Below are 20,868 nucleotides of genomic sequence, written 5' to 3' on the forward strand. Positions count from 1 at the left end.
CTCTCCCCCTAGATTGTGAGCCTCTGAGGTGCTGTCCTTGTTGCCTGGTTCTCTAGCTCTGGGTAGAGGACCTGAACAGAGCAGGTACATGAAGCCGGTTAACTCAGTGACTAGGCAGGGGTGGGCAAACTTTTTGACTCGAGGGCCACAATGGGTTCTTAAACTGGACCGGAGGGCCGGAACAAAAGCATGGATGGAGTGTTTGTGTGAACTAATACAAATTCAAAGTAAACATCATTACATAAAAGGGTACGGTCTTTTTTTTTTTTAGTTTTATTCATTTCAAACGGGCCGGATCCGGCCCGCGGGCCGTAGTTTGCCCACGGCTGGACTAGAGAGTCGCCTCCCCAAAGCTGAGGGCCACCTGGCTGGCTCTGCTCCCACCCTCATGAACCATCTGGCTGTTGGCAGCCCTAGTCCAGGTATAGAACCTGGAGTGGAGCAGCCTGCAGTTTGAATACCAATGGGTGGAATCCATTGTTTTAGACCATCGAGCCCTGACCAGGTCACAGTGAGTTGAACAAAGGGGCTGCAAGGACCCTTCAGCGGTCCGTACTTTCCTCCTGTTGGAGGGTTCACCATGAATAACTCTCCTTCTTTGCAGGTGGCAAGCTGGGCTGCAGCAGGTTCCAGAAACCTGGTTCTAACATGCGGTCTGGTTCTGCTCTATTTCTAATCACGGTCAAATGAAAAAGTCCTTGGTTCCCCTGGCCTAAGGGAGGAGATAGGTAACTGTCTACTTCTCCTTTGTACAAAGTCCAGTCGCCCTCACTCCCTCGGCTGTGGGACACGACTCTCAGTTTATCTCCTTCTTACAGAAGAGCCAGATAAATAGGTAGACTGTGCAAGGGCTGCTTAGGTCACCAATTTGAAAAGGGCTCCAACCTCCCCAGAAATAGGACTTTCCCAGACCTCCTGTCACCGAGAGCCACGTGTGCCCGGCTGAGTGGCTTGGTGCGGCCAATGGGGGAAGCAGGCAGTAAGATCCCTCAGGAGACGGCACAGTGGCCAGGGATGGGCACGGAACTGCCATTCATAGAAATGGGCCAATGTAAGCGAAGCTTTAGGAGCCAGGGCAGGACCGACTTGCTGAAGAAATGGAGAAGGGGCCGTCACTGATAGGCATTCCTGCCGCCTTCCTCCTGCCCTCTCCCCACACTGCGCTGGGCATCTCCTCTGGGTAAATGCTGGCACACTGTGATGAACTGTCCGTCCCAGGGCACCCATGTGACTCCATCTGGCTCTGTGTAATGAGTTTCCTCAGTGAATTCTTCCAGTCACCTCTGACAAGCTTCCAGAATGTCAGTAATTCCCTTAATGCCATTGTTGTTGACGTTTTTAAAACCTTGTTAAGGTTACATTCGTTTAGTGAGGCTAAGTTGCCCCATTTCTGAAGTTTTATTTTTTCTTCTTCAGGCCATTTAATGATCTCTCTTCCTCTCTGACAATCTCCCCGCCCCCTCCCTTTTCTGCACCACCCTCTTTTTTCCTCCCCTCTCTCTGCTTATTCCTTCTTCCTGGCTTTTTTCGCTAACCTTAAAAATGATTTTTTTTTCTTCAGGTAAACACTTCATTAACTAAATTACTTCAGAGTAGTAAGTCTTCTAAAGTAAACTCAGCATATTCTCATTGATGAATCCTCTGTCCACAGCTGCCTCCCCACCTCTTGTGCCCTCCCAAACCCCTGACCTAGGGCAGGCCATTCTCTTAATACAGTAGAAGTAGATAGACTTGTCCTGTACTTCTGATTTCTCACAGAGGTTTACCCAGGTCAACATTTTAAATGTCTTATTTTGACTACTTCATAGCATAAAACAATCTCAAAGTCAAACCTTACCCACTTGGTCAAATACAATGCAATTGTATAGAATTGGGATTCTATTATGTACACATGTTTTTATCCAACTAACAACACAAGACACGTTGGAGCAAGTGTTTCTAGACTGATAAACAGAGGCCTGTGACTAGACTTTTGGGGTTACAGATTGATGTTCATTTTGGCCCTGCTTCCCAAGCACAGCGATCCCCATGGCCCCTCTCATTTTTCCCTGACCAGCCTCCACCCATCTCACCAAAGTTCCCCAAAGCAGCACCCCCAGCATTGACCTCCAAAGAATATAGAATTCTTGGATCTGGCATTCCACAATGTTCAAATTAGTTTTTTAAAAATATTTTTAAAATTGATTTTAGATAGAGAGGAAGGGAGAGGGCACGAGAGGGAAAGAAACATCAATGTGAGACAGAAACATTGGTCCAGCTGCCTCCTGTACCCATCCTGACCAGAAATTGAACCCGCAACCTGGGCATGAGCCCTGACCGGGAATTGAACTGGTGACCTTCTGGTGCACACCGGCCAGGGTTCAAATCAGTTCTGTGCCTTCAGTAGCTACACAGCGCAAGGGATAGGTTCACTTTTTCTCCTGCTCCCTCTTCTAATTCCTCACACTCAAGGCCCACTTCCTCCTGCCTGTTTATGATCCTGGCTTGTGCACTCCACTCTCTTGCCTGATATTTTTATTTCTCTCCAGCAGCAGAAGGACTGCTGGGAATAATCTGATGCACATGAAGAGAAAATGAGGATTTCCTAATAAGATTAAATTAAATTTAAGCAGACTTTTATCAGTGTGTGAAGCACACTGCTAAGCACTGTTTGAGATGAGCAGACACAAGCCAGGACCTCATGGAATTTACAATCTGGAGAGAGGATGAGGAATAAGACTACCCATATATACATGAGTTCCTGCCAAATAGGGTAAAGTCCATGAGAAAGGAATAAATGAAAGCAGGGGTGCTCACGTTTCCCTAGGGAGCCAGGACCATGTGATATAAGTGAATGGTTGGGATGGAGAGCGGAAAGCCCTGAGCTTTACTCCAGGCTCAGTCACTGATAAACTGATAAGGCCTTAGTGTTTCTCCTTCCCAGGACAGGCCCTCATAATGTACAGGGCCCAGTGCAAAATGAAAACACAGGGCCCCTTATTAAAAAATGAAGCATTTCAGGATGGTGGAGAGCAGAGCATGGGACCCTTCTCAGCACAGGTTGCACATTCAGGGGCCTGGTCTTCCAGGGGCCTCTGCTAAGTCAGGGGTTACCTTTGGGAGGCATGGAGCCCGGTGTCACCAGTGTCCTGCACAGGCCTGCTACTCAGAGGAATCAGTGAATGACTGGAAATAAGAATGAATTAACATGATTACCTCTGTTGATTTCTTGGGTTGCTTTCACTGTTAAAATGTTATTAGACCATGATTCTGAATAATTTCTGTAGGAGACATTTTAGATGAATCTTAAAGGGTAGGATTTTTCTTTCTCTCTGTTTTTCCTTCTTCCCTTCCTTCCTGTATTTTTTCATTTAGCTCACACTCTAATGATAATGTTAGGCTTTACAGTGAGAAACCCAACAGTCACACAGACTGGGACCAGCAGAGGGGTTCACAGTTGAGGGATGACTTGAAGACTTTGGCCTCATTTAAGATTCCTTGAGGCAATTTCCCATGTACATCAGATGTCCACGGGTAGAGTCTGGTTTTTCATTTTAAAATACAGAGGAGCAAAAAATACTCATAATCCCATTAGAACTATTAGACATAGTTCCAATGGGATTGCTGTATAAAACTAGTTTTCAACCTACTTTTTTCATTCTATAATATAAGCATCTTTATGTGTTAAGTGTCACTGTACTCCTTTGTTATGGCTGTTGGTATTGTGTCATATGGTTGTATCATAATTTTCTTATCCAATCCACTCAATTGGATACTTGAGGAATTTTTTTTTTTTTTTCCTATTCTAAATGGTGTTGCTCTGGCCCTGGATGGGTAGCTCAGCTGGTTAGAGCGCTGTCCCGATAGGCCAAGGTTTCAGGTTTGATCCCTGGTCAGGGCACATACAAGAATCAACAAATGAATGCAGAAGTAAGTGGAACAACAAATCAGTGTTTCTTCTCTCTCTCTCTCATCAGTCAATAAATAAAAAGTTTTAAATGGTGTTGCCCTGCATTTCCTAGGCAGGCAGCTTGCTTAGCTTCTCGACCTGTTATTTTCCTCCTGTGTGGATAACCTCGCGATAATTATAGTATTCCTCCTGGGCTTGTGTTGTGTCAGTGAGTTCATGCAGGTAGCGCTCTTAGGACGAGTACAGAAGAGCGCATAGCAGACTAGACGTGCTCGATAAAAGCCTTTTTATTACTTTACAGGCCCGGAAGGAACTGTCTTGCCTATGTCATGGAGTAAGTTAGTAAGGGGGCCTGGGAAGCCTGATTCCTAGTCTAGTGTTCTTTGCAAAGCAGCCGGATGAGGTGCAAGTGGAGAGAGGCCTGGGCTGGGGTTCCCTAGATGGAGCAGTTTTCTGGTGGTGTCTTGTCTCCTCAGCTGCAGAGTAAGCCCCCAGTGGCGAGGGCTCTTCTAAAACTCTATTTTTCACACAGAAGAGGACAGCAGGTGCTCAGCAAAGGCTTGGCCCCTGTTCCTTGACATCTAAGAATGTTAGCAGATGTGTTTCCCATCACCCCGTGCAGTCATCAAGGCCGGTCTATACTTTGCCACACGCAGCCTGTGAACTGGGCATGTGCCCTGGATGGAGATTGCCGAGGGCAGCTGACCAAAGTCCGTTCTGTTCAGCCCAAGGAGGACCTGGATGTCCAGGGATGTGGGAAGCTAAGCCTGGAGGGAGCAAGTTCCAGGCCAGCTCTTCGCTGGCCCTGTGATCTTGGACAAGCAGGGCTGGAGGAAGTCAGGATGGTACGGTACAGTGGTTAGCTCTGAACGCAATCTAGTAAAGTACTCTTTTCTCCTTGCACATTACCCTGTCTTATTTTGTTCACGCTACTTTTCACACTGCAGATGATCTTGTTTATTTATTCACTTGTTTGTCTCCCTCACTAAAAAGTGGGCTTTATGAGGGGAGGGGCCTTGCCTGCTGGTTTTTCTGCAGTGACCCAAGGGTCCAGGACATGCCTGCCATGCAGCCCCTGCATAAATAAATGTGTTGCATGAATGAACACTCAGTGCCGGAGTTCAAATCCTGATTGCACCGCCTTCTATATGACCTTGAGCAAGCCATTTAAACCACACCTCCGTTTTCCTGCTTGAAAAATAGGGAATAATAACAGTGCCTCTCTTATAAGGCTATGAGGATCAATGAGAAAATATGGAGGAAGCATTAAGCACACTGGCTGGTACAGAGTATAATAATGAGAGTAGCAAACATTTATGCATCTTGACAGCCAGACACTGGCTTAAAAGCTTTACATAGGTTAACTATACTCATCTTCCCTACATCCTATTATTATACCGTTTTACAGGTGAGCAAACTGGGGCACAGACGTTAAGTAACATATGAACTCAGGACATGATAGCTGTTATTTTTATGTCCAAGGTTCCTTCCCAGCTTCCCGTGGGCCAGCCCTCTGAAGGGCCAGAGGGCGCGCCGCGCTAGCCTCCCGCCTTGCCCGCTGCGGCCCGACTGGAAGGGTAACTGGGCCCGCGCGCGCTTTATCTGCCTGAGATTCGCGGGCCCGCGCGCGGGGCTGACAATGCCGCGGGGCGGGGCGGCGGGGCACTTCCTCGCCTCCCATTGGCGCACACGCCCCTTCCTGTCACCACTGAGCCCGGCCCCGCCCCCTGGCCCCGCCCGCTGCCCGAGCGCAGCCGGAGTGGACGGTTCCAGACGCATGCTAATGAGGGGGCGGCCGCCGCAGCCCATTGGCCCGCCGCGGAGTGTCGGTGAAGTCAGCGCCGAGTCCCAGAAAAACAGAGCGGGGCCAACTGCAGCGTGTAGTGCGAGCGGGACAGGACGCGCGCTGCCCGCCCGCCCGCCCGGCGACCCGCAAGGTAAGCCCGCGCCCGCCGCCCGCCCGCCCGCGCTCACCCGGTCCGCTGCGCCGGCGCCGGGGGCGTGCGCCAGCCCGGCCCCCGCGGGCGGCGCCTTTGTTCCGCGCTCGGAGGAGGCGCGTTTAAAGGGCCAGCTGTTGGAAGGACTTGGGGACCCCCTCCCCCAGAGCATCCCCCGTAGTCACAGGGAAACCATGGCCCCCCCATGGCCGAACCCTCCTTCCTGCCAGTCTTTCAAGGAAAGTTCCCCAGGGTGCGGGGGTTCTGGGAGATCCCAGGGTTTTTTTTGGAGGGTCGGGGGTACGTGCGATCATGGCCTCGGTGGGGAAGAACGCCCGCCAGCTTCAGGCTGGCCGCAGTATGGGCGGCGGGGGAGACATCAAAGCGCGGGTGGGTCCGCGGTGTAAAGTGAAACTGCCGCAGCCAGGGGCTGGACGGAGGAGCGCAGGATGGAGGCATCTCGGGTGTTTCATTCATCAGCATCCCTCTGGAGGAGAGGGCGGCGGGAGGGGCCAAGGACGAGCGGTCTGGCCTAGGACCCGCCTGAGTGAGCGGGTCCATGTGTGTGTCCGCGTCCGGGGACGACGTGCCTCCCATCCGCCCGTGCTCCATCCCCCAGAGTGACTGGCAGCTCGTCACCGAGATGCACGGAAAGCGACTCCTTTCTCCGAATTCCCCGGGCATCCCCGGCTCTCCCCTGGCTGCTTTACGACGTGGCTTCCTTGATCAGCGGTAGCTCCGTTCAGGATAGAGGAGGAAAGAGGCTTGAAGTCATTATGTTCCTTTCATGGGGGAAGGCACTGTCGAATTCTGCATCCCCCTGCATCCGCTGTCGTAAGATGGCTTTGAAATCCACCAGTGCATGCTTTCTCCAGGCGGACAGAATTTATTGCGCTGTTACACCGCTACATGAAAGCAGGAGGGATCCCACTGAGAGCGGCTCGCTTTATCCAGACCCTGGGTCTTCCTGGCTCGTTCTGGCCGAGCCTTTGGATTTTTGTTTTAAACTGAGCGCTGGGATGCGCCTGTTGTCACAGTGCAGACTTGCTGAAACTGGCCGCATTGATTTCACCATCAATAGGAGGGAGTTCATTTAGAGATATCATGGAACTATCTGGCCTGCCAGGCACCTGACATCACACCCCTTTTTCCTCTCATAAATGAAGGCCAGGGATGGCTTGTCAGTATCCGCTCCCCTCCTTGTTTGTTCGTTCGTTCTAGCTCCTCTAGATTCAGTTTTGTGTTTTTGACTTGGTGGTGATCCAAGAGAAGGGGGTCAATTAAAAGAGGGGTGGGCAGCCAATGTGGACAGGAACCTCAGTGACAGAAAACACATACTGGACATTTCGGACTCCAGGTCTACAGCCCTTAAGGGACGTAGGTGAGATAGGTGGCTATCTAAGAGGTGAAGGGTGTGTGTGAGGGAGGGGTGGAGGAAGAGGATGCTGCCAGCAATTTTCTGCCCCACCCTCTTGATGCTCCTTAAATAGCTCCTTGCCAGGCAGCTCTGATGTCTCAGGCTCATTCCCCCACCCTCAGGGAGGAGTTGGTCTGTTAGTTGGGCACCAGCAGTTGATGGTTGGTTAGTCAAGGGTTAGTTCTCCAGGATTGCTGGGGGCTCATTTCTCAGCTGGAGGGCCCTGAGTTGAACTAGCAGCTCTGGTGGCTTCCCACAGGGTATTAGCAACTGAAAAGAAATGCTTTCTACCCCACAGGGTGGAGAGAAGGGAAGGTATTGTCATTTTCCATTGGACACCCACCCCCTGTTGGCCCTCTCCTCCTCTGACCTGCTTTTCACAATTCTAGTTGGAGAGTTGCTGTGAACTTTTCTGAAGGGGTTGGGGATATTGGGGCGTGAGGAAGGAGTTATGGGAAAGGCCGAGCAGATAGATGCTTCTTACTGGCAAAACAAAGAACTGTTCAGCTCTCTCCTCACTTCCCCTCTCCAAAATAGAGTTCAGTATAGATAGCAGGATCTGGGGTTTTCTTTGCAGAGAATGAATGGGCAGGGTTCAGGAAAGCAAGCCTTTATTAGGCAGCGTTAGTAAATCCTCTGGTCATCGGATTTCGTTCTAGACCCTTCCCTGGACATGGGAGTGGATTTGCTGTAGAGGGCACTCACTGGTAATTTAGGATTTATTCTGTCTCCGTGAAAAGGGAAATGGATGGTCTCAAAAAGCTTTGGTGGAGGAGTTTTGGAACAGAGGCAGGACATTTGGCTTTGATCCTAGCCACCAGCCTGCTCTGGGCTTTGGGCTAATAGTGGCTTTCGCTCTCTGGGCCTTGGTAAAGTGGAGGGCTTTGGAGCAGACTGTTTTCCGGGGTTCCTGACAGAATTACTGTTCTTAGATTCAAAAGTACAATTTGTGGTGGCATTTTCAGATTTTTTTTTCCTTCTGTTTGCTAAGCTGATGTTAAATCCACAATATTGCTGAAGGGCATGAATGGAGCGTTTCAAGACTCAAGCTTCTGTTGGATTCAGACTCACCTTTTTCTTGATTAGTGTGATTCTTGAGGTTTTATTGTATGTAAATAATTGAGAGCTAGACTGCCCAGAGGACGAGGCACAGACCCTCAGAGTGGCTGGCTGGCTGGGCAGATGAGGGTGGGATGGTAGAATGCTGAGGGAAGGGAGTTGCTATAGTTCATTCTCTTTCTCTGTATGCTTAACTCATAGGTTAACTTATGGTTATACAGGTGATTTTTAGATATTTAGAACATGAGAGTTGGAAGAGACCTCTGTGATTGCTAGGTTCAACCTCCCTCACTGAGTAATTTGAAGGATTGGAAGGTTTGGTGATTTGTCTGATGTCATACAGCTAGCAAGATGCAGAGCTGGGCGGAATACCTGATGGATATAGAGACTCTAGGTCTTGCGTTCTAAATGTATCTCTGAGTGTATCTCCTCTGACAAGTGATTCTAAGATGGGATAAAGTGAGGAGGACATAGGGGCTGAAGACTGGAGAGGCTGGAGAAACTGACTGGGGAGGAGGTTGAGGGCAGGTCAGGTGGGGAAGGGGAAACCAGACATCAAGCTTGGAGGAGAAAGGGATGGAGCTGGAAGTGGGGAGAGGGGCTCTATCAGCTGTCAGCGTCCGGGGCTATAAATCCCTGGAGACAGCTTCGAGGTCTGCACTTCCCCGTGCAGGGCTGGTAATTTTCTACTGCCCTACAGAAGTGGGGAGAGGGGCTCTATCAGCTGTGAAATAGCAGATTTCTGCAGCCCTGAGAGTGAAGTTAAGTATGAGAGTCTTGGCCTAGACAAGGGGTAGGGTGGGTGGCCTGAGAGTCCAGCCTGGGGCTGGGACTAACTCGGAGTCTCCTTGGGAGCGCTCCTGTTGACCCTCTGATTCAGGGCCAGCTGAGGCCTTCGGAGCCACTGGCTCACTGAACTGGAACATGTGGAAGTCAGGTGTGCTGGTGGTGATGCTGGAGAATGCTGAGGTTGGACCAGTTCTGCTGAAGTCCCAGGTTTTTTGTTTTTTTTTTTTTTTTTGTGTGTGTGTGTGTTTTTTGAATGCCGAAAATGAAAAAAGTTTTCCATCGAACTTTTTTTCAACTCAAGCAGCATTTTCTTCTCTGCCGTTCATTGCACTTTTTTTGAGGTAGTGTTTCATGTACCCCTTTTCAGAGGAGATACTTGGAAAGGACTGACTTACTGAATTGTAGCTCATTTCGGGGGAGCTAAGTCTCAGAATGTTTCAATGATGGATTAAAGAGCTGTGAACAGTTGTTACCCAGATCAGTAACCATTCAAAGGCATAGTAGGTGATAATACTTGGAAGTCCATAGCCCAAACTGACCTTGTACAGTATAATTCACTTTGGCTAACTCTGGAGTGTCTCTGGGTTTCAGTTGTTCCTTCTTGTTGTGTACGGTTAGGCATGTGTATGTCCCTCTGTCTCACTATCTTCCCATCCTTTTCCACATCTTCCTCTTCTGTACATTTCTCTTTCTCTCCTGTTGTATCTTTCTCTTTGCAACTCCTCCCCATCCTTTCTTTACTGTCAATGATGTAGCTTTGTAATGTATTTTAATGTATTTATTGTGTCATTAAAATTTCATCTTCTCTTTTCTTAATTTGAAATCAGCTGAGTTCACTCATTTTGAATGTGTGTATATGTGCTGTACACACGAAACAAATAAACCAAACCCAATTGAATTGCTTTTTACTTCTGTGTGGTCTTCCATTGATCCCCCATCCGCCCTCTTCTGTGGTCAGTAGTGGCTCTTTATAGAAAAAAAAAATTCCCAACTCACTGTCATGTGGCTATTGTTATAACAAAAAACAGCTATAACAATGGAAAAAGTTTCCACCCTAGTATTGTGGACACAAGGGACACCCTCTCCCAAGAGATGTGCCCTATTTCTTGACTTCCTGCCCTGGAAGCCTATCTGCAATGTATTCTCTAACAGACGCCTGCACTGTAAGGGGGTGGGGTGGTGGTAGTGGAGCTGGGCTCTTGGTGGATCTGGTGATGCGTACAATGGGGGAGGTGAGCAGGCTTATGGCCAAGAGAGTACTCTTCAGTCCTTGGAAGTGTCTCTGTGGATCCTTTAGTGTCCCTCTGAAAAGTTCAGTGCAGTGATTTTTCTGTTTCCCCAGGCTGAGCTAACCCACCCAGCAGGAGCAGCACCCAGGACCCTTTGGAAAAGAATAAGTTGCTTCCCAACTTTCTGATTCTTGTTGGTTAGGACCCAAAGGGTATCTTGTGGTGACACAGGGAGAGTAGGCAGCCACCGACCGGTTGCTGGTGTGAAGTCCCAGCTGCTTTGTTGGATGCATGCTTTAGCCATTTAAACTTTTCTTCTGACTCTGATTAATTACCCAGAAGATTGAGTCTTGGTGCTCATGGTCAGGAGGAAGTTTAGTGTGTAAAGTGAGCCTCCCAAGCAAGAAATCCCCTTGAAGTCTCCAGTTTTTTATGTTAAAAAGTCACATGAGTTTTGTGTTCTATAATATGTGCTGATTTTAGTATAAAAGCATTTAAAATGCATTACTGTTGAGTACAATTGATGGCCCAGGAAAATGTGTTTCTCTTGGGGCTTTACCTGTCCATGTCCCTGCTAAATATTCATAGCAGACTCTACTCCATCCAGAAAAGCCAGCTGTGGGGCAGGTGTCCCATCTGGTGGTGTTGAGAACTGTTCCTCCAGCCTTTTCCGTTGGTTCTGGCAGGCCCAGTGAGGTCCCAGTCCTTCAGAACCCTTCCATGTCCCCAAAGACCAGGTCCTCCCCATACCAGGAGACCTTCTCTTTTATCTGGCTGACTCCTCCTTCTCTTTTTAGATTCCCCTGATATTGGAAAAGATTTTCTTCCCGAGTTCGCTTTTTAGCAACAGCTGGTTCCCTGTTGGTCTTCTCCACCAGATTGTGAGATCTGGCAAGAGAGAATCTGCATTTCATCTTTTTAAATTAAAGATGTATATATGCATATACAGTTAAAAGTCAAATAATACCTCAAGGCTTATAAGAAGGCTGTGTCCTCTCATCCTAGTGATCCACTTCCCAGGGTCAGTCACCAAACACGATTTCTATTACTGAAGTAACAAATTATCACCAACATAGTGGCTTAAAACAACAGAAATTTATATTACAGTTTCGTATGTTAAAACTCTAAAAAAGGGTCTCACTGGGTTAAGATCCAGGTGGTAGCCTGGCTGCACCCCCTCAGGGGAAGAATCTTGCTTCTTCCAGCTTCTAGAGGTCACCTGCATTCCTTGGCTCATGCCCCCTTCCTCCATCTTCCCAGCCCCAGTGGCCAGGTGCATCACTCTGCATCACTAGTGGTGCATCCTATTGCATCACTCTGTCCTTCTAACAGTCACATCTTCTGATTCCCTTCTTCTTCCTCCCTCTTCCACTTTTAAGGACCCTGTGATTACTTCAGGCTCACCTGGATAATATAGGGTAGTCTCCCTATTTTAAGATCAGTTAATTAGCACCTTTAATTCCATTTGCAATTTTAATTCCCCTTTGCCATGTAACATGTTTATAGGTTCAGGGATTAGGACATAAACATCTTTGAGGGGCAATTATTCAGCCTACCACAGTCATTTTCAACTCTCTTAGTCATTTATCCTTATATTACTATCATTGGTATTATATTATAATACTAGAGGCCCGGTGCACGAAATTCGTGCACTCGGTGGGGGGCAGGGGGGCTGTGTCCCTCAGCCTGGCCTGCGCCCTCTCACAGTCTGGGAGCCCCATGATCAATTGTCCTATAGAGGGAGGTCTCGCTCATCAGCTGCAGCGCCACCGGCCAGGTAGCCTGGGGCTCCCTCTTTGAGGTGATCAATTGTGGAGATTGCCCAGCAGAGGGAGGCCCTGCCCACCCGCCGCAGTGCCGCCGGCTGGGTAGCCTGGGCCTTCCTCTTTGGGGCAATTGATCGTGGAAGACCCCCGCACCCCCTCCCCAGTTGATTGCCTTGCAGAGGGTGGCCTGGGCCTCCTCTGTGGGGGCAATCATGGGGTGATGGTGGGGCCCTCCGACCAATTGCACTGCACCCACCTTGGCTGGCTTGGCGCCAGTGCGTGTCATATGTGATCTTCCGGCCGGTCATTGGGACGGGTGTTCTGCTGTTCAGTTGTTCGGTCAATTTGCATATTACACTTTTATTATTATAGATATTATTTGTAAGTTATCTGCTTATAATACTGGTTCCTGGTTGTTCATTTTAGATGTTATTTCTTCATGTCCTACTTTGGACTAGACCAGTGGTTCTCAACCTTGGCTGCACATTAGAATCACCTGGGAATCTTTTTAAAATCCTGATTTCTGGGCCTCATCCTCTGGAAATTCTGTTTCTTTGTTACTAATGTTGTGGCCCCACCCCATAACAAAGAAACAGAATTTCCAGAGGATGAGGCCCAGAAATCAGGATTTTAAAAAGATTCCCAGGTGAATCTAATGTGCAGCCAAGGTTGAGAACCACTGGTCTAGACAGAGGAACCCTTATTGCCCTCTTCTCCCCTCCTCCCATACCGCTACTTCCCTCCTCCCTGTCTTCCCATTAAGGTTACATCACAGTTTCTATGCTCTTTTGAACTAAAGATTCACATCCTTCAGTTTTTGGAAATTTTCTTTGACAGTTTCCTTTTCTCCATGTTCTGTGTTTTGTCTCTGGAACTCACATTAGTTGGACTTACTGGGGATTAAGTTAGTAGTTTTAAAATCTTTGATTTTTTTGTTTTGTTTTCCATTTTATTTTTGTTTCACCTGTTGAGATATATCTTCAGCTTTATCCTTAATTAACCTTTTTGAATTTCTTATGCTTTTATGATTTTGCATGAGACATACTTGCATATGTTACTTTCTAGAATTCCCTATTTTCTGAATGATCACTTTTCTTTCTTTTCTAAATACATCCGTTCTTGTTTCATGGGTGCAATAAGTTCACTTGCAATGGGTTTTTGTTTGTTGGTTGGTTTGGGGCATTTTTCTGCGGTTCCCCACATTGTCTTTGTTCCCCAAGTCGCTTTTTCTGCTTGGTTACTGTATTTCCCACTGGAGCCGTCCTTCCTTGTATGTTGATCACTGAGTTGTCCATTTGTACTTTAAGAGTGGACCCCAAAATGCTGGTAGGGCATCTGTGCGACAAGGAAGGGGTTGTTAATTTCATTGTTGGGTGATCCCTTTTTGCTGCTGGGGACACCTAGATGTCAGTGCCTAGAGATCCTTTCTCTGGGTATGTTGGTGTTTTTTTTGGAGAGGAGTTTGCATTCTGGGAGACTTGGTGGGGAAGGAGCCTGGGTGTATGGATTTTCACTCAATGCATCTACTTTCTGAAAGTTGCTCCCCTTTCTGCCTACATCCCCCAGTTGTGTGTCCCTCCCTCAACTGTGTCTGAATTTAGAGCGTCTAGTGTAATTTGCCTAAACAGGAACTCCACCTTCTGCTGGCTAAGGAAGGGGAGTCACCAGACGGAGCAGATTGCAAGGACTCTGGGGTCTGGTTGCTTTTTGCACCAACTTTTAGCAGCTGTCCTCTTTTTTATCCATTCCTGCTTCTCACAGTCCTTGGCGCCTTTTCCTGATTCTGTGGCATAAGTTGCCACTTGTTTAGAGGTTTCCTCCCGTTTGCACTTAGCAGAGCAGACGAAGCAGAAACCTAAATCAGCTACTGCATGGTGGTCAGCTCTCTGCCGTCCAGAGTTCTGTTGACATTTCTTGCCTGTTGTTGTCTCCTTTTCATTAAACAAAAGAACAGGCTCGCTTTTAGTGGGGTTTTGGGAGAGAGCAGAAATAAATATGGCTGTTCAACCCTCTGATTTGACCAGAAGTTTGTTTCATCTCTTCATTCAAGCCTCTAACTGGTGCCTGACATATAGTATACATATTCCCAAGAAATGTTTGCTGAATAATTGAATGCATGTTTCTAAGATGGTATGCATACGATAGTCATCAGATTTCAAAAGTCCCAAACACACAATCTTACAAAAGTAAATCCATGTTTCATTCTGAGGTAGACATAATAACAATCAGATCTTGCCACACTCTGTGCTATCCGATGAGAAGCACGGGGAGACAGTGTATAGATTGTTGAGCTGGTGAGTGACAAGGCCCAGGTGCTATCTTCAGCCCCATCACTAACTACTTGGGTCACCTTGAGAAGTCACTTTACCTGTCTGTGTCTTGGTTTCTTCAGCCTTAAAATGAGCTGTTGGTCAAGATTTGATTCAGAGCCCTGGCTGGGTAGCTCAGTTGGTTAGAGTGTCCTCCCATACGCCAAGATTGTGGGTTTGATCCCTGGTCAGGGCACATGTAAGAATCAACGAATGAATGCATAAATATATGGAAGAACAAATTGATGTCTCTTTCTCTCTTTCTCCCTCCCCTCTTTCTCTCAGATCAATCAATCAATAAATATAAAAAGATTTGATTCTGTTTACTGCACTGAGTGCCTACTATGTGCAAGGCATGGTATATACGTGTTACAGTATATGTCGCTGAATTGACTGTGCTTGGCTTACCTTTCTCCTGACTGTAGTTCAGTGCCTTGCACAGAGTAAGGGCTCTGTAAATGTGACCTCTTACTCTTTCTGGACTGTGGGCTCCTTGTGAGGACCACATTGCAGTCATCTCTGTATCTCCTGTGTCTGCCACGGTTCTCGTTGCATAGGAGGTGTATGTTAGGTTTCTCCACTTAGAAAGGGTACATCAAGGAAGTGTGAAAACATGAGTTGCTCTGTCAGAATCCCCAGACCTAATCGAAGAATGAGGCCTCGCTCTCTGGGAGTTCAGCTGCGCACTCCCTGGCTCTCCTACAGAGCCCAGGGGTCCAATGGTTGATCTCAAAGTCGGCAGAGATAGAAGTTCTGGTCTATAGCCTGGACAGTAGAGGATTATTTCTCCCAAACAGATTGTAGTTATGTATTTAATCGGCCTCACATTGTTATGAGTTAAGATCAGATTCATATTGACTAGGAAAATGAATGACAGATATAATCCTGCATTTATAGTGTTTAAAAATGTTTAAGTGCTTTTTCATAACTTATTTTGGTTTTCTCAGACCTGTTAGCTAATGTGCTTGAACCACCAAGTAGACTAATACGGGGTCTATGCTGGATTCTGGGAATACAGTGATGACCAAGGAGAAACGGTACCTGCCATCCTGGGATGTATAGACTAGAGCTGAGTTTTCCAATATGGTACCACTAGCCACATGTGGCCATTTAAGTTTAAATTAATTGAAATGAAACACAATTTAAATTCACCTTCTCAGTCACACTGGCCACATTTCAAGTGCCTGGTAGCCACATGAGACTCGTGGCTGCCATTTGGCAGCACAGGTCTAGAATGTTCCCATCATCTCAGGAAGTTCTCTGGGGCAGCGCTGGCCTACAGAGCTAAGAAACTATTCCTGGACCAGGCATCAGTGATGAGCTGTGTTTCACAGTTGAGGCAACTGAGGCACAGAAAAGCCATTTGTTTTAGGTCATGTGGCCGGCTGGGCCTGACGTGGGAACAGATCTCTTGTCTTGGAGTTTGGCTCTTCTCTCCCTGAAGTGAGTTAGGGGCGGAGGGTGACTAAGAGTGTGGTCTCTGCACTCGGGCTGCCTGGGCTTGCACCCTGGCTCTGCTGCTTCCTGGGACAGTTCCTGCTCTGTGCTTCAGTTGCCTCACCTATGAAATGGAGACAATAATAGGACCTGCCTCATAGGATTGTGGAGAGGATCACATAATCCCATAAAGGCAAGTCTTTAGAACGAGCCTGACACATGGAAGTCACTCAGTGGTGCTGGTTGCTATATTGAGAATGAGAAGTTACTGGCAGAGTCTAGGAGGCATTTTCAAACAGGAGACTGTGACAGGGGAAAAGAACATAGGCAGGTGAGGCTGTGTTTATAGAACAGACTGACCACCTGGAGAGGACGTATAGCTGAATGTTTCTAAGCCAGGGACTGCTCCGGTCATGTGAGCTGATGTAAAAATGCCAGCATGTTCACCAGACCCTCTGAGTCCCTGTACTGGTCACTGGTACTCTGCACAAGGATCCTGTTGATGTCACCTTCCTCCTTGTCCACCTCTGCTCACAGCCCTGCCTCCTGTTCCCCAAACGTCCTTCTCCCTCTCTGTATCTCCACGTTGGAGGGACGGGGTCACAGACATTTACCATCATTCCTGTGAGCCAGAGATTTGCCAAAGGAGTGCAGAAGACGGAAGGGCCAGAAGCCCAGGTGGCTTAGCAGTTGGACCCTGGCCTTTTCTTCGAGGTTTCTGTTGTGTGGTGATTTGCATTCCCGTCATCACTCAGTCTTGTAAGCAGGTCCGTTTCATGTATCAAGGAGTCCTAGAGGTGCCCCATTTTGGATAAAGAGAAGGAGAGCTCTAGCCCGAGGGATGGAGGGTGCCCATGTGATAGGTGAATCCCTCACATGTGGTTCTTCAATTTAAGAAGTGCTCAATAGCCAGTTTCATTTCATTCATTAAGCAAATATCGGTGAACAGTGTAGACCTGGGTACTGCCCTCTTGGAGTTTATTTCTTCATTAGCACCAAGCGGGCTAGGCTTTTTCTTATCTTCCCCAGCAGGCATTCAACAGCTTGTTTCAGGTTTTGAAGTAGGAAGGCTTCAGTATGACAAAGTGTGGTGTGAGGGAGGGGCGGTGAGGGCACGCTAGATACATAACCCATGTGGTATCTTGCCTTGCCCAAGTGGGGCACACAGGGCATCTAGTACAGAGAGGGCAGTGACGGGCCAGGAATGACCAGCGAGGAGACTGTTCCTGACAACCTGGATTCTCGGTGTGGCATACAAATACTGCGTGAGGACCAACACCAGTGGTCAGTACTGAGTGCTTGTACCTGGCTCTGCCACCTCATTCCCGTTTGGGTGAGATTTGAGCTCATTGCAGCTGTTAGCAGGAATGGGCATTTAGATCCAGAATCACCCTCTGCCTGCTTGTCAATGTGAAAACTCATTACTCGTTTATATAATACCTTACGCATCGATTATTAACATTAGCTTGCAGGCCGACTGTTAAACTTGGATTCCTAGTATGAAGGGTCACTAGGACATACCTTGTGAAATCCAAACAGTTCCGCTTACTGCCTGGAATTTGTGTGGGACCTGGTGTCTGTGCACGCGAGCGGTTTCCTTGACTGACCTGTGAATAGATGGTTCGTTGGCAGATTGCTTCTCCACGTTGTGTTTGTCTTTCGTCAGGGCAGAGCTAGTGTTGGGTGACTATTGTCTGTGAGCACAGCATGATGGTCAGGGGTTGTATTTGCTTGTAACAAACTGACAGGAGAGTGGGAGCATTTTTGTGGACATTGATGTTAGGGGGTCTTTCCAAGATGGCGTAACGTACATGCGCCGCTGACTCTTCTGTGCTTGGGTTTCTCTTTATAGACAATGCACACAGGAGGCCGGTGGTAGGCGACTGGGCGGGATCTAGAAGCCAGGGATGAGGTAAGAGAGGCCGGAACTGAGCTGGGAGATCTGAGCCGCTGCCCCAGTGGCCCGGGCAGTGGGCTTGAGATCCGGCCAGGGATCTGGATGGAGAAGCCAAGGCAAAGTAGGAACTGGGCTGCTGTAAGCAGGACAAAATGAGTAAGGCTCTGGAGAAAGCAAAATCCCAACAGGGTCAGAAAATAGAGTCGCTGGAGAAAGCCGGGGCCCGAGAGTGCCGAGGCCTAAGCAGGGCTTGGCAGTGGTTGCCAAAAATCAGGCTGCCCGGCCCACGAGCCTGGGCCAGGCAGTCTCAGGCCTTTTAGGACTATTTTGCTTGCTTTGTGGGCCTTTATGCTGGACACGGTACGTGAGTGAGCCAGCACTGGCAGGTGTGAGGGGGCGAGGCCCCCCAGGAACTGGGAAATGTTAGTCATGCCTGAGCACTGACAGAAGATACAGCTCCTCCTCGAGACAGCTGCCGCGGGAGGAGGCCCCGCCGCCTGCCAGCCTGCATTGCGATCTGTGGTCCTGGTCTTGTCTTTAATTATTCAAGTCGTGGGCTATTTAAATACTCACCTAAAGCATCGCTGTAAACACTTTTCCCTTCCGGAGTCAGAGGGCTCCGGTAGAGGAGAGTTTTGCGGCTGAGGTTCTAGGTTGCCCAGGTCGCTCCCTTAAGGAACAGGCACCTGGCAACCAGGAAACCCGGAGGATGCCCTTGACGGTGGGTGCGCACCTCCACACTTCTTTCGGGTTGGCATTTTATTTGTGTAGGTAGGGAAGGAAGAAGCCGTGCTGTTACATGACGTGAAATATTTAACACGCTCTTTAAAAAATTAAACTATCCAGGAGCCTTTGGTTGGTGGTGCCCATGGCAACAGGCATGGTTTCCAGAGGTGTCTTCCTGGGGCTTTTGGGCTCCTCAGAAGGAGTGGGGGTCCTGTCTCTGGGAGGACTGGGCAGAGGCAGGGCTGAGTGACCCCTTCAGAGGTACGAAGCTGGGGGGTGGCCTTGGTAAGGGGAGAGGAGTAAATGGGAAGAGGAGCATGCGCCATCCTTTGGGGGCTTGGTCACGCATTCATTTTGTTGGCCTCTGTGAGTCCTGGCACTTACGCCTCTCTGTCCGGCCTCAGGACTTATTCCCATTCCTTAGCCTGCAGCGCGCTTTCCTCCCTTCACCTGGTTAGTGCTGCTCATCCTTCAGATTCACCTGAAGCAGCGGAGCGGGGCGGCCTGCCCTGGCCCTTTGGAGCAGGATAAACCCTCCTGCCTGAGGCTCTCATGAGCATTCCTCACAGCACCCATCTCAGCTGCTCTGTCCCACTTGGTTAGAAAATCATTGTTTCTGCCCAGCCCACCGGTCAGTAGGATGGATCCATGATGACAGTGGCCAGGCTGTTTCTCTTCACCATTCTATCCCCAAAGCTGGCAAGTGCCTGGCCCACAGTAACTATTGTCTATATTGTCTATCTGTGGTGTAAGTTAGTTCATTTAGTAAGTTTTGGGTTCTGCACCAGAATCTGGGAATACAAAGAGAATAAACCTCCCTTGTTGTCCTCTTGTTGTCTGTAAACCAGAGCAGTGGGTGAGCTCTCAAGATACCCACTGAGGGAAGGAAGAAAACTTACCCGTTAAAGTTCTATTTATTCTTTAATTCAGATATAGAACAATGTAGCTTTCCTACTTATAAAACAAGAGTTGTTAACTTATTAAGTGAGTATGCTCAATGCCATTTTACTAATAGAAAAGTGAGACCAAAAAGTTTAGTGACCACTGGTCTAAAGGGAGAGGTAGGCACATGAAAAGGTTTTTGTGTCAAAATGTTATAAAGCTCTAAGTAAGGGCAAGTACAGGGTACCGTGGGGGCCACGCATGCAAAGGCAGGGAAGCTGGAACTGGACCGGAGGAGGGCATTTCTGATAGAGGGCAGAGGGACCACACATGCAAAGGCAGGGAAGGCTTAGTGCATTGGGAGAGGGCATAGATTTCATTTTATTAAAAATAATATATATATATTATTGATTTCAGAGAGGAAGGGGGAAAGAGATAGAAACATCAAATGATGAGAGAGAATTGTTGATTAGCTACTTCCTGTACACCCCCTAGTAGGGATCAAGCCTGCAACCCAGGCATGTGCCTTGCCCTAGAACTGAACCAGGACCTTCTGGTTCATAGATTGATGCATAACCACTGAGCAACACCAGCTGGGCTAGGGCATATATTTTAATAAGGCTGGAGTATAAGGCAGAAGGAAGGCCTGCTAGAAGCCCCTCTGGTACCGGGAGGGATTGAGATTGGGAATACCAAGATGGATGAGCCTGGGCCCTTGTCTGCAGGATGGACATGGTGCAAATGTGCCTTAGGAGAGCGACAGCACAGTGAGTACCTGGAATTCAGAAAATGATGGATATTTTTGGTTAGGAGGGATCAGGCCTGGTCATGATTTTAAAAAATCTACCAGACCCCAGGTCATTTAGCCCCCCTCTCCTCATGTAGAAGGGGGAGGGGAGAGGCCTGGGGATTGACTGTAAGCTCTTTCAGGCCCATCTCAGGGTTAGGCTTCTCCATGAAGTTCTCCTTCATCTGTTCGCAGCCGATGAGATTTTTACCGTAATGCCATTTAGACCCCTCCATGGACTGTATTTTCTGGATCACAAAACTACACGAACAAGAAAATGGAGTATGGTGTATGTAAATATGCATGTTTGATGTATTTATTTAGCCTGTGTAATCATATATACGCCTTTCTTTTCTTTTTTGTTTTTAAGTCCCAGGGCTTGAAGTAATTATGTAATTAGAATCCACATAGAGTATGGCTAGATAAGGTGTAATTAAAGAGGAAAGCCTAATTTTGGAAGAATGATAAGAGGTCATTTGACTCAGTCTGGGCCCAAATCCAATCTTGGAAGAACAGTAAGAGGTCATTTGGATGTACAGAGCTTGAGGCCACCCAAGAGCCCAAACTGGTCTGAGAATTGGACAGATTCTGTTTCAGTTCACTGTGAAAGCTATTCATTGAGCATTTATTGGTATAGGGTGTTGTGGGAGGCCCGACCATGAGTAAAGAAAAGGTCTGGCTCTTGGAGGACACCAGGGGACATTGGTGTGAGAACAACTAGGAGGTCCCATGGTGTAGAAGTGA

Source organism: Myotis myotis, unplaced genomic scaffold (assembly GCF_014108235.1).
Source record: "Myotis myotis isolate mMyoMyo1 unplaced genomic scaffold, mMyoMyo1.p scaffold_m19_p_15, whole genome shotgun sequence".
NCBI classification, from domain to species: Eukaryota; Metazoa; Chordata; class Mammalia; order Chiroptera; family Vespertilionidae; genus Myotis; species Myotis myotis.